This window comes from Mixophyes fleayi, chromosome 3 (assembly GCF_038048845.1).
Source record: "Mixophyes fleayi isolate aMixFle1 chromosome 3, aMixFle1.hap1, whole genome shotgun sequence".
Lineage (NCBI taxonomy): Eukaryota > Metazoa > Chordata > Amphibia > Anura > Limnodynastidae > Mixophyes > Mixophyes fleayi.
This window is the reverse complement of record NC_134404.1, coordinates 305,570,902-305,585,201: the sequence shown is the minus strand read 5'-3', so window position 1 is coordinate 305,585,201 and position 14,300 is coordinate 305,570,902.

The following is a 14,300-nucleotide window of genomic DNA, read 5'->3' as shown; positions in this document are numbered from 1 at the left end:
ATTAAAACATTTTTTTGTATCAAAGCTATGTTACTTTACCATCTATTATTATTTTTATTATATATAATATTACATTTGCGCTTTCCAGAGAATATTGATTGTTTCACATCAGTCCCATTGACATTATAATTACAGATATTACAAAGCAATATAGTAATTAATTTCCATTAAAATAACATTATTGTCTATGTATTTGGTCTCAATTCACTTTTCCTTTACTTGTGTAGGTTCTGTCACTCATTCATTTATTTTTGCCCAATGTTCCTCTTTTGACAATAAAGCTGCACCACCTGAACAAGTAGTATTGCTGTGTTCACATATTTTTTTTAAAAAGACACACTAAGGGGTCTATTTATTACTACATGGCAATAGGATTGACTTACTTTTACCTTCTGCAGTAAGTAGCCATAATAGTCAAAATGGGCAAATAAGAAATCACAAAAAAAATCCAATCACATATCTTAGCAATTTCCTAAGAGCATTTCGTAGTGTGCTCCCTCTGTAGTATATTGAAAAGAAAAGAAGTACTACTTATGAGGGGCAGGCCGACTTAAAATCGTGCTTATTGTAATAGATATTTTTTATAAATTTCATAAATGGATATTTGGTAAATTTTCATAAACTGGTGAATTCAACAACAGAAAATAAATCTAAATACATTAGTTTTTCATTGTGTTGTCCAAAATATAATAATTTAAAATGTAACCTTTATCATGCATAAATAAAATACCTTTAAAATAATTTAAAACATGTAAGTCAGATATGGGCAATCGTATAATTGAGTCCAAAAATTCTAGTCATTTAGGGCCTGATTCATTAAGGAAAGTAAAGCAAAAATATTAGTAAGTTTTCTCCATGTTACAATGCAACGGGTGCAAATTAGTTTATTATTTTGCACATAAGATAAATACTGGCTGTTTTTTTTATGTAGCGCACAAATACTTGCTTTATTTGTACACTGAAAATTTAAAGTTGATCTAGAACATGCTTTACCCCAACTATAAATGTGTCCACACATTTTAAATTTGCCTCCCCATCCACATCATGGTTTTGCCAAGATGCAAAGCTATTCATTTTTTTTTTGCTTTGCTTTCCTTAATGAATTGGGCTTAGGGTGTGATTCATTAAGGAAAGTTAAGTAAAAAAAATGAGTAAGTAGTCTCCTGGACAAAACCATGTCACAATGCAAGGGGTGCAAATTAGTTTTCTATTTTGCACATAAGTTAAATACTGGCTGTTTTTTCATGTAGCAAACAAATACCAACTTTAAATTTCAGTGTACAAATAAGCTATCAAGTATTTGTGTGCTGCATGAAAAAAACTGACAGTATTTAACTTATGTGCAAAATAGAAAACTAATTTGCACCCCTTGCATTGGAACATGGTTTTGTCCAGGAGACTACTTACTAATTTTTTTTACTTAACTTTCCCTTTTGTCTTAGTAACACTATTGTGTATTCTCTTATCAGCTCTAAAATATATATTTTTTTCTTTTACACCCGTATGAATCTCTTTCGGCCTCGTTCACTATTCTATAAACACGCGGTCATAATAATAATTTCTCACATAATTCATATATATCATCAGGTTCTATCTCCTTCTTAAAGCAGTGTATATTTCTCCCAGACATTAGTGTTTTACCTGCTGATAGCTTCCACATGTGGTTTAATTAATAATGCTTAGTATAAGCACAATACCACATATAAGATACATTAAGTAACCAGTACACATATGTATATATCTAACAAGATTAGACTCTCTTATATCCCTATTTCTATAGGGTATAATTATTTATTAGTATCTTGAAGCTACAGCACTTATACGGAGCCCTGACAGGCTGCTGTATGAATCAGATTCACGTGTGTGTATTGAATAGTATGTAATTTCACTACAATTGGTATTCTGTCATAAAATTATTCCTCCATATGTCAGAAATCTATTATAGTATATTATTACTCAGTCTATTATAATATTTGTTGAAGAGGAATAATTTAATTATTATTCCCCACAGTTCAATCAGTGAGCTGCTTATTTGAACACATGTATTCATTCATTCTGTGGTACCCAGGATATTGATGTCTTTCATATGATTTTAAGTTGGGTTTATATATGCTTTCTTTTGCTTATTATTTCATCATTAGATGTTCATTCAAATCGTTTATACCGATAGATTCCTTAAATAGTATATTGCTGAAATGATTAGCTTGTTATTCACGCGCTCTTGCGCAAACCTGTTATATCAGAAACCTAAAAACTAAATTACCAAATGAATCGTTATGTGTCAAATTAAAAAAAAACAAAAAACTTTTTCTTAAATAATTACATAATGAATAAAAAAACAGGTACTAATTGATTATATAAGCTGCTAAGGTGCATCTAAATTAACCCTGGTGTAATCAGCTGTATATAGCGGTCACATATTTAATCGATTAGCCTCCACCTGTGCCCAATTAACGTGTTTAAATTTATTTCAGATACAGAGTTACAGGCTTTCATGGCAGATATATGAAAAACATTACCCAACACACTTCTCAAATCTGAGATTTATGGGAGAGAGAAGTAGAAAACAAATAAAAACACAGACAGTATTTGCCAGAAAGCATGTGGGAGACTCACATAGGGTGTAGTAGAGTAAAGTAGATGAAGATTCTATGGTCTGATGAGGCCAAGATTTAACGTTTTGACATCAATATTTGGCGCTATGTTTGGAGCAAGCCTAACACTGTGCATTATCCCAAGAAAAATCCCTATCGTGAAGCATGGTGGAGGCAGCTTAATGCTATGACGATTCTCCTGGGCTTCAGGGATTGGCAAACTTTTTAACTTAGGGGCAAAATTGACGGAACAAGACAAAGACACATCTTGAAGGAAAAGCTCTACCAGTAGAACAATACACTGGAGCAAGGCATAACGAGACTGGCTGTTCTTTGAAGGAGAGCAGCCTACAGAGCACAGTGATGAAAGATATATTCCTTCCACACTCAGATTTTTTAAAATAAAATGTTGAACTAGATAATGTGGGCCTGATTCGTGTTTGAACACAACTTGGACTTAAGTTCCGTATTTCAGAAGAGCATGCAACTTGTGCATAGTTCCACTCGTATTCAAATTCAAGTGTATCCCAAGATATGTTATGATTGGAATATGAGTGAAAATATGCTATGTCTAAACAGTACTTTTCATACGTAAGTACACAGGACAGACAGTAGTATGTGTAAATGTGTACATAAAATAAAAGATTATATAAGGAATCATAAAACTTTTATAAAACACTGAACTGGTGATAACAGTGAAGCATGGTGGAGTTTTTTTGCAAGTTTGGGGCTGCATTTCAGCAAATGGAGTTGGGGATTTGATCAGGATTAATGGTGTCCTCAATGCTGAGAAATACAGGCAGGTACTTATAAATCATGCAATACCATCAGGGAGGTGTCTGATTGGTTAGTTCTCCAAAATATTTGGAACAACCTCCTAGCTGAGCTCCTTCAAAACTGTATGCAAGTGTACCTAGAAGGATTTATGCTGCTTTGAAGGCAAAGGGTGGTACACCAAATATCGATTTGATTTAGATTTATCTCCTGGTCATTCACTTTGCATTTGTTAGCTGATAAAAATAAACAATTAGCACTTCTATTTTTGAAAGCATTCTTACTTTGCAGCATTTTTTCCACACCTGCCTAAAACTTCTGCACAGTAATATATATATATATATATGTATATATATATATATATTATATATAGTGTGGCGAGGAGGCTTATTTCACACCTCTCCTATAGGGAAACATGTAGAAACCCAGGCAGTGTGCAGGAGGGAGCAGGCTGCAGACAGGATAAAATTATCCGACGGCTCCTCTTTCAGCACATATACACACACACAGGTGTTCCACATGGGTCTAATTGGTTTGTTTGCTGTGATTTGTTTGTAGTGCTGGGGTGGAGGATAAAAACACTTTTTGTAATTATGGGTGAGGTCACCGATGCCAGTTAGTGGCCGGCTAGTAGTGAGGGGACTACTGTTTAGCCAGATGTAGGGTTGTGGGAGAATTGTGATGCTTTTACTGGACATGTCTGCTGTAACTATCGCTGAAACTGTTTAACTCATCCCGACAACTGACAACAAACAGTGAAATGATTCAGCCAAGCTGTGTGAGACTCCAGTGAATGCCATGCTTTATCTATATATATATATATATATATATATATATATATATATACTTATACACACACACTTGAGATGCTCAGGCTCAGTTCCTGGAAAACTGAACAAACCCAAACATAGGGGATCCGAGTGCCGAGCCGAGCCGGCTTGGTATCTTTCGCGCTTTTTAGGTATTGGAAACTAGGCAAAACGTCATTGTTACATCGTCAGATCTCGGGAGTTTTAAAATCTATAAATACCGCCCTCCGTGGCAATCTAGCGCCATTTGAAAGAGTTACACAGAAGGGGTAGCACAGTGTGTAGAGCAGTTGGGCAGCCAAATAGACAGAATTGAAAGAGGAAGGGTAGCAGTGTTCAAGAAAGTCTATAGTGAAATTCAGGAGAGCTCCATTGCTAATTCTCGTTGCAGAAAAATACAAATACTAGTGCTGGCAGGGTTGGTGTAATTCTGCAGTCAAAATCTACTGTGTTATATAGGTAACACACAAAAAGAGAAGAGCTTCCTTGCTCCATTGCTAATTGTCATTGCTGAAATAGAAATACTAGGCCTTGCAGGCTTTTCTTCTGAATTTGCAGTCAAAGTGTACGGTGTTATATAGGTAACACACATAGAGAAGAGTTTCATTGCTCCATTGCTAATTGTCATTACTGAAATACAAGTACTAGGCCTTGCAGGCTTTTCTTCTGAATTTGCCGTCAAAGTGTACAGTGTTTTCAAAATGGATTCACAGCAGTACACAGAAGAGCAGGAGCACCAAGCAGCTGCTGACACCAGTCATGATGATTGTAATCCCTGTACGTCATCTGGTAAAGCCTATGTAAAAGTACATAGGGTTTTTAAGTCAGGGAAACAAAAATGTAAAAAAACACCTTTTACCTTGGTCAAGAAAAAAAGAGCTGTAATCCAGGCAAAGTTGTGTGCAGAAAAAAATAAAATTGCCAACATACCATTCTACACCAGCAGTGGAAAAGAAAGAATGAGGCCTTCGGCTTTCTCTATGAGTGCGAGTTCTGCAACTGTCACTGAGGCATCTTCTTGGAAGGTCAGCCGTGACCAAGCAAGACCTTGTCATTCGGACTCAAAAGTGGTGTTCAAATACTTTTACGTGTAAAAGCCAAGCTGGAAGAAAACAGTAAGGCATTAGAGGAAAATGTATGCTCAGATTCAGAAATGACACAAAGTCCTGAGGAGAGTCCATCCATGAGTGCTATGTGTAATCGTGGCCATTCTGATAGTGTACCCATAAAGAAGGCTCCTTTCAGCATTTCTGCTGATGTGTGCCTGAACAGCCCGAGTGTAGCCAGTGATACACCAATTGAGGATGCTACTTTGGAATTGCAACAGGATGAGGGGGATATTTATGTAGCCGACGAGGGCACTAATGAGGTTGTTGATGAGGATAATGTTGTTTGTGTAAGTCCTGCACCGGTGGAAGCAGTTCTGCCACGTGATAAGAAGAAGGCCATTGTCATGCCTGGACATAAGACCAAAAAATCAGTTAATTAGTGTTATTGAGGTTAATAATAATGTAGGATCAAAAAAAGGGCAAAATTATGTGATTTTAGCATATTTCAGCAATTGTTCAAAAAAAATACAGATCCAAAACCAAAACCACTTCACGGAGGTCTGTGAGCATCTCTAATATATACACACACATATTATATATATATATATATATATATATATATATATACACACACACACACAAACATATTTATATATGTGTACATATACACACACACACACACATATATATATATACACACACACAAACTCATACATATATGTATGTACATACATGCACACACACACACATATACATACACATACACACACACACACGTATACATACACACACACACACATATATATATGTACATACACACACACACGTATACATACACACACACACACACACATATATATATATATACATATATATACATAAAATATATTTTTCTTTGTGGTTTTTGGAACTCTGGATAACATATTCTCAGAAAATAGATTTCATATCTATAAATGCATACATACAGATTAGGAAATGAATGTAATGACACACATCTGTCAAATTGAAATAGAGATCCTACCTAGAACAAACTACAAGGAGAATTGAAAAAGTAACAGTATAAATTAGAGGTGAGTGAAAATGTGGTGTACTGTTGTGCACATTGAGTTTTGGTGTGTGAACAAACTGAAGGACAAAAGTTCCAGGATACAGTCAAGTTCATTTGAAATGTTGCAGCTAAATGTGAACTGAGGGGAAATTTGAAAAAGTTGGTCATCTGCAATAAAAACGAAGTATAAAGTTACAAGATAAGAAAGGCATAAAAAAGCATTTTAGAAAGCGTTTGCAATGTTCAGAATGAAAACTGTGCTAGTTTAATCCACAGTGATCACTTACAATTCTACAGCCTGAATTGCAATTTGTTTGTTTTTTATTTATCTCTGTGTTTAAATTATATACCACCTTACAGCAAATGGTTTGTGTAGCTTTCGGCATTAAACACCCAGGCAACCATTTAGTGGATATTATTCCAAACTAATCAAATTTCCTTTCAATGTTAAACATAATTAGTTATGTTGTTGACACACTGCAAATTCTATGGATACTGACACAATAATAAAAATTTGGAAATCTTTCCGGATTTCAGAGACAGTTAACCTTTTGACAGTTCCAGAATAAATTATCTTCAACTAAGATAATACGTGCTTTTGAAAATATTCACTGAATTACAAGTGATTTATTGACTTTGATTGTGGTCTGCAAAAGGCTGCTATTCATAAGAAATCAATTCAAGTCCCACAAAGTCACTGGCTTGTCAGTGTTAAGAATGTGCTATTCCATTGTCTTGCTTCAATTGTCTTTCTCATAACCCATAACATCCTAATTTGTAGTTTTCCCCCATGTTCTCAACAATACCATTATAATTTGATAAGGTTTATTCTACTTGCAGACTATGAGAACACAGCAGTATCCTTCAATATATAAATGGGCAACATATTAGGAAACGCTGCAATGAAATAAAAGAAGTCAGAACCCTCCTTGCTATAGCGCACAATATCAAGCAAATGAGGGAAATGAGATACACGCCAGAAGTTCTTGTTTAGTACAGTGTGATCACAAAGATGAACATAGTCTTAGAAAATACTGTATTAAGTGGCCATCCAGGTAGTTTCTATGGTTGTAGATGAAGAGTTAATAATTTGTGGAGTGCAGGTGTAGGTTAAAAGGGATGGCACTATCTAAATATCTAAAAGCTATAGTACTATGACATTTACTAAATTAGATAAATGGACCCCATGACATGCTTAAAATTTTAAGGTTAGATGTTAGTGTGATTATCCATGGGTAGTGCATCTAAAATATAGCTACATCACAGGCGAAGTCTTGCAGATGTGGGTTAGAGGAGTGGCTAAGTGAGGATGATAGGCATAGGTCAGTGGTAGACCAAAGAGTATGAGTAGGGTGGTAAACAGTGATTAAAGACGAGATGTAGGAGGGTGCTACATGGTGGAGGGTTTGTAAATGAATCAGAATTTAAAGTGTAATGCTTCATAAAGCAAAAAGAAGAAAGAATATATAAGGTGCACAAGTGCTCTGATTAACTATGATTCTCATAGAGAGGTGATGGAACTAATATATAAAACTTAACTTTTATTAGCTGTTAGGACTCAGGGAAACATTAAAACAAATAAACATTAAAAACAACTGCGTGCTTTAAAATCCGCTGGATGAACTTTAGCCATATATTCAAAATATCATTGGGAATAAGCTATGGGTAGCACGGTGGCTTAGTGATTAGCACTTCTGCCTTACAGCACCGGGGTCATGAGTCTAATTCCCGACCATGACCTTATCTGTGTGGAGTTTGTATGTTCTCCCCGTGTTTGTGTGGGTTTCCTCCGGGTGCTCCAGTTTCCTCCCAAATGCCAAAAACATGCTAGTAGGTTAATTGGCTGCTATCAAATTGACCCTAGTCTCTCTCTCTGTGTCTGTGTGTTTGTGTGTGTGTGTGTGTTGGGAAAATTTAGACTGTAAGCTCCAAAGGGGCAGGAACTGATGTGAATGAGTTCTCTGTATAGCGCTGCGGAATTAGTAGCGCTATATAAATAAATGGTGATAATGGAGGTGCCATTCAAGACTTTGCAGATTGCTAAAATATAATATATCCTAAGAAGAAATCTGTTCTCAAGATAAAGCAATCGCCAGGCGTTCCGCTGGCTGTATCTGTTGCCTCTAATTATACAAGGGAATTCTCTTCAATCTACTTGCTCCAATAGACCCAAACTTAGACGGAGCATTAGATAGGTAGTCAGCAAGACACGATATTAGGATTAATTTATGTGACTACTGGTAGCTAGTAATAGCGATTGCTTTATCTTGAGAACAAATTTCTGCTTAGGATATATTTTATTTTAGAAATCTGCAAAGTCTTGAATGCCACCTCCAGCTTATTCCCAATAATATTTTGAATATATGGCTAAAGTTCATCCAGCGGATTTTAAAGCACACAGTTGTTTTAAAGGTTTATTTGTTTTAATATTTCGCTGAATTCTAACAGCTAATAAAAGTTAAGTTTTATTTATTAGCTCCATCCCCTCTCTATGAGAATCATAGTTAATCAGAGCTTTTGTGCACCTTATATATTCTTTCTTCTTTTTGCTTTATGAACCATTACTATTGATAGGTTGTACTCTCTGGATTATGGCACCATTTGAGGATTAGCCATAATATAGGAATTGATGGGAATATGCTCTGAATCACTGGTGCGATAGAATTAGGTTTGTCCTCCCTCCCCTCTTTTTCTATTCTCCTGTTAGATATGTATTTTTTAAAGTGCAATGCTGTAAGAAATAGTGCAGTGACTGGCAGAGAGTGGCTGCATTAGTTAACTGAATTGTATATACTCTAGTTTAGATTGAACTCAGAAAAGAAGAAAATGTATTATATATAATGCGTATTTTCTATGTAATTTTAAAGAGTTGCACAAAATTCAAACTCTGTGCACCATGTAATGTTGTTTTATGTATAATTGTGGTATATTGTGCTCATGTTATGGTGTTGAATTTAAGCCTTTAGAATACAACTTTTCTTTCAATACAAAACTTTTAATAAGATTTCTCTCCTGTCACAATGAATTATGTCTTTTCATTGTGTGACAGAAAGTGAAAAAAAATGTAGTGCGCACAATATCAAGAAATTAATATAATCTGTGAGTTATAACTGCAATGACTTAAGTACAGTGAGGAAAAGTCTTCACAATGTTCTCATTGAGTAAAAATAAATATAGAGCTTACTCTTTAAATTGAAGTGTATATGAATTTTATTGAAAATAACACACCCTATGGATGAGTAATAAAGTGCTTTTTGAAAGCAAATGAAGTGGAGGGCCCTTCAGGATCATATTTATGCTTTTCTAAATTATCTTAACCTGTAATAATAAAACAATATTTGAGCAGTACCTTATATAAAATATGTCGTTTAAAAATACTGTACACTTACAGAGGTAAACGTTGTGTCCACTTATATAATTAACATAGCCCTGCATGTTTAGCATAGTGAAACTGCAGATGATAAGTATTGTAAAGTCTGCTTCAGTCCTGGTAACAGCCCATCCTGAGTCACCTTGTAGCTGGTATTGTGGTGGTGTCATTAATGAAGTAAGGGGGTATGTGGGAGATATTTTTGAGGTGGAGATAACATTACATTGTAGGGAAGTAAAGTACAAGTCAGAAACAAGTATAGTGGACTTGTAGTTTTGGAGTGATGGTAACGTTGTAAACACAAATAGAGATTTCAGGTGTAGGGATGTTAGTGGAAAGAAGACAGGGAGCTCAGTTTTGGACAGTTTGGAAAGTTTCACTGGTGTGAGTTAAAAAGTACTGAAAATGCAAACCTGCTCATTGTGTTTTCTAGTGGAGAATAATTCTGATAGAACAGAGGGGGTTCCAACATTCAATACTGGGTTATCCCAAATGATAGAGGAAGTGGAGAACCTGAAAAACATACACTAAAAATGTTCAGAGAGATACACTAAGAACCAACACATCACAGTGTCTTTTAGACCAAAGAAGCTAATTTAGTTGATGGTCTACAGCATTGAGAGAAATAGATAGATTTAGATGAATTAGTAATGAGTAATCAGAGGGAGCAACTGTTTGTACCCTACAATCACCATCATATTGACATGCTATCCCATACGTGTACCCATAGAAAGTGGCATAAATACTCAGAAATAGGTCCATGACATCACATATCGGTGCTCCGCATTCACATTTTCCTGTGTTCATAGATTAACTTTTCTAATTAGGTCATGTGAAAAGTAAACTTATTTAAATATAAATGTATACTTAATGTAATTGTGTTCCATCTAATTTTATTAGGAAATTAAATGCCAGAGATTGATGTATTTTAATTAAAATTTATATATACTATTTTAGGCAAGTCAAGCAATTCCATCTGCTCAATTTATAGATTTTAACATCAATAAGTATAATCACAAAGTTTTATTGGAATAGAATTAATGTTTTTTTGTAATAAGGTTTTTGGACACTAACCCTGAAACAGTTGGAATGTTCTGTTGTAATAGATTTTTTCGTATAACAAACAGATGCTTTGGGAATATTTATGAACTGTTCTGTTATCCAGACAGCGTCAATGTTTATTTGATTGAGAAAATAGTTTTTTGGTCATGTGAACATTAAAGAGTACCTTGAAGGATATATATGGGCTCATTAATTCTTCCTTGATGGAGCCTATATAAATTGTTGAATTTTCTCACACCTAGATCGGATTTTAATGTGATACATTTTTCACCTTCCAGCTGCAGTTAAGTTAATGAAGGGGGTGATCCTAACATACACGCAGGTTGGATATTGATGTACATTTTTTACTCTTTCAACATGCACCTTTTCAGGTTCATCCCACACTTCCAAATTTAGAAAGGTCAATGAAGTTGGAGTGCACTTTGAAATAGGTTCACTTGTGCAAATTAAGAAATATTGCAGGCCCATATTCTTTTTAGTAGGAGGAATGAGTTGGTTGCTCACTTGAACTTGAAATAGTTTGTTCTGTGAAAATGTCGCCAATACCTTTATAAATTGTCTTATTAAAGACAATATAGAAATGGCACTCTATTTCTAAATGTCCCATCTTTCAGACAAGTAATCATCAATAAAATTGGCATCTTTTTCAATGTGAACAAAATTGTGTATACGTTGAAGCTGATTTGTATAACTCAATACTCAACTGGCCTCCTTGAATTTCCAAAACGGACTGCGACTAGTTTGATAAACTTATAGTAATCTTTTAATACTTTCTGTATTTGTATTCCCTTTTACAAATAATTTATTGTGCTCTGGTGCTTTTTGTCTACAAATGTAATGTCAATAATTAACACATCCAAATCCTCCTTTGTTTTCATGATTTTCTTTTACTTTTTCATCTGTTAGAACCATTAGGTGATCTAGGAAGGTTAAAGGTGCAAATGTAATCTCATAAAGGGATACTTATATTTTAGTATATAGATGTCTTCAAGATGTAAATGCGTCTCTGGTAAGGCAGGTCACTCAGTGTGGTCACAGTCACATAAAAAATAAAAATAAATAGTATAATACTGTAGAGAATATGAACCTCTACACAATATTAAATAATAAATAGTTCATGCAATGTTTATAGGAGAAATGTAGAATAATCCAGAATCTTGTCCCCCAATGTTAGGGTACTCACAAGACAACAGTGGAATATAAGCCTTTAAATCAAATCTTTCCTGTTCCATCCACCTTCCTCAGTGTGTCACAATATAGAATTATGGTCTCTAGTAGGTATATATAAAAAAAATAAAAAGGTATCTAGCATAATACCGTTTAATATATTAAAAAAATGTAACAATATAAAACATATGTGAGAACACTCACATTCAGCAATAAATAATATACAGCAGACAAGTAATGGTACATACACTCCTACCAGAGGTAGTATGCATGTTCAGCAGTATGCAAAGATATAATCACATGGGCCCTGGGATCAGTCCAAGCAACTGGAACCTCCTCACATTCAAGATGGAGAAAATGGAAGGGTGTAATCTCATGCAAAGTCTAATCTTTATCTCTCTTGCTCCAACATGTTTCAACTATACAAGTCTTTTTCAGGGTGCATAGAGAGCTATTGAAATTCCTTAGATAAATGCTACCCCAACCAATAGGCTGAGGGTGTACAGAAGATGAAAACATTCTTATATAAAAGTTAATTGTAGTCAAGTGGTTTGGACCTATCCCAATAGACCATAATTAAAAATGAATAAAAAACGAACAATAAACAGCCATATTTGTCGGGTGGGGGGGCTCTCGTTCGTGAGCTTACCTTGGACGTCTGCGCTTGTCAGGGGTTTGATAGGGATTGGTGCTGCCGTTACGGATTCCTCGGGTGTTCCGTTTGCCGGTCTCTTTGTTTCTATTCTTGGTTTTGCCGTGGCGCAGCCTGTGGATAGAGAAGAGGGGGGGGGAGAGAGAGAAGGGAGAAAGAAAAGAGAGAGAGAGAGGGGGGGGGGAGAGGGAGAGGGAGGATGTGTGGGGGTGATGGGGATGTAGTGTGGAGAACACAGATTGGCTGGTACCTTACAATATACTTATAGGGCTTCTATTAGTTTATAGCTCTTTTGCTGGTGTGAGTTAATTAGCCCTGTTGTCGGCCCTATTGGCACTGTATATTGTGGGGGTAAGGTACCTCCTGTGAGGGGTGTGGCTATATATGGATGAGGAGTATTTAAAGAGCTCTTATATGGCTAGAGCTGAATTAAAGAGGCAGTATGTGGTGTGATGGCCTCTGATGATATATTCTGTTGCTGTGTGGATTGGGATAAGGCGTTAATATACTATGTGTGGTGGTGAGTGGGGATGATGAGTATAAAGAGCGGTGTTTGGCTTTTGCTGAGGAGCTCTTATAAGAGCATTTGGTATCTTACAGCTGATCTTGTTGGCCTGTGGTTTGGGCGCTGCGGTCAGCGGGTCTTCTTGGCGTTTACCGGGCGATGTTGTGGCTGTGGATTTAAACTGGGATGTTCTTTCCTTTGCTGTAGTCGCCTGTGCAGGACTTCCGGTTTTGGTGGAGCGCAGACTGCGTTCCACTGCGGTTCCTGTTTGTTTCCTTGTGAGCCTTCTTACCCCTTCGTTCCTGGAGCTATTTGTGGGAAGTGATTTCCAGGGTAGAGGTGGCTGTTCAAGTAGTCGTTTCTTGTAGTGTGTGGGGTCCAACGCGTTTCGTCCTTAGACTTCGTCAGGAATGTGTCATCTTTGTGTGCTTGTGTTTTTATACTGAGAGGTATTCTGGAAAAAAAGAGCGGGAGTGCGGGCGGGCGGGCGGGTGAGGGGGGGATCGCTTTATGTTTATTATGAATATTGGAGTTTGATTAGTGGAGTGGAGAGTGGGTGGCTGGGGGCTTTAAGGTGGCGTGGCGTGGTTTGGTATATTTTACTTTTATTTTAGAAGTGTTGAAGTTTGAGTGCTTTTGGCGGGTGCGGGCTGGCCGTTCAATGATAACTTTACTCTGGTGTAGTGTGTATTGGGTATTATGACAGGGGTGATGTATTGGATAGAAACCTGTGGGGAAGGTGTGCTAGCATTAGGGGCTGGGGATTGGTTGGGGGATAAAATGGGCGTTGCTGAATGTTAATTTAAATATGTGGTGGATGCGTCTGTTACCTATGAGGGGGTGCTAAGGTTTTAGGTGTGGGGTGCAATAATAATATTAGCTGTGGGATATCGGGAACGAAATGTGTATAAGGGGCGGGGCTTATTACGGGGCTGTGTGTTGATGGGACGGGAGTAACAGGTCCTTGTGTTATCGCCGCTGCCTATATTGAGGTGAGTATACTGATTTTTCTTTTGATGTGTTCAATTTGGTTACTGACTCAGGATGTTGAATATTATATTAATGTATTTTATTTATTACTATGTGGTGGGGGCAAATCCTCTGAGTGTTAAAGATGGAACAATGTAGCTGAGGGTAAATAGGGTCAATGGGACAGGTTGTAAGGTGAGATGATGAGATGGGTGCAGAGACTTTGGGCTAGATTTACTATGCTGCGGGTTTGAAAAAGTGGGGATGTTGCCAATCAGATTCTAGCTGTCATTTTGTAGAA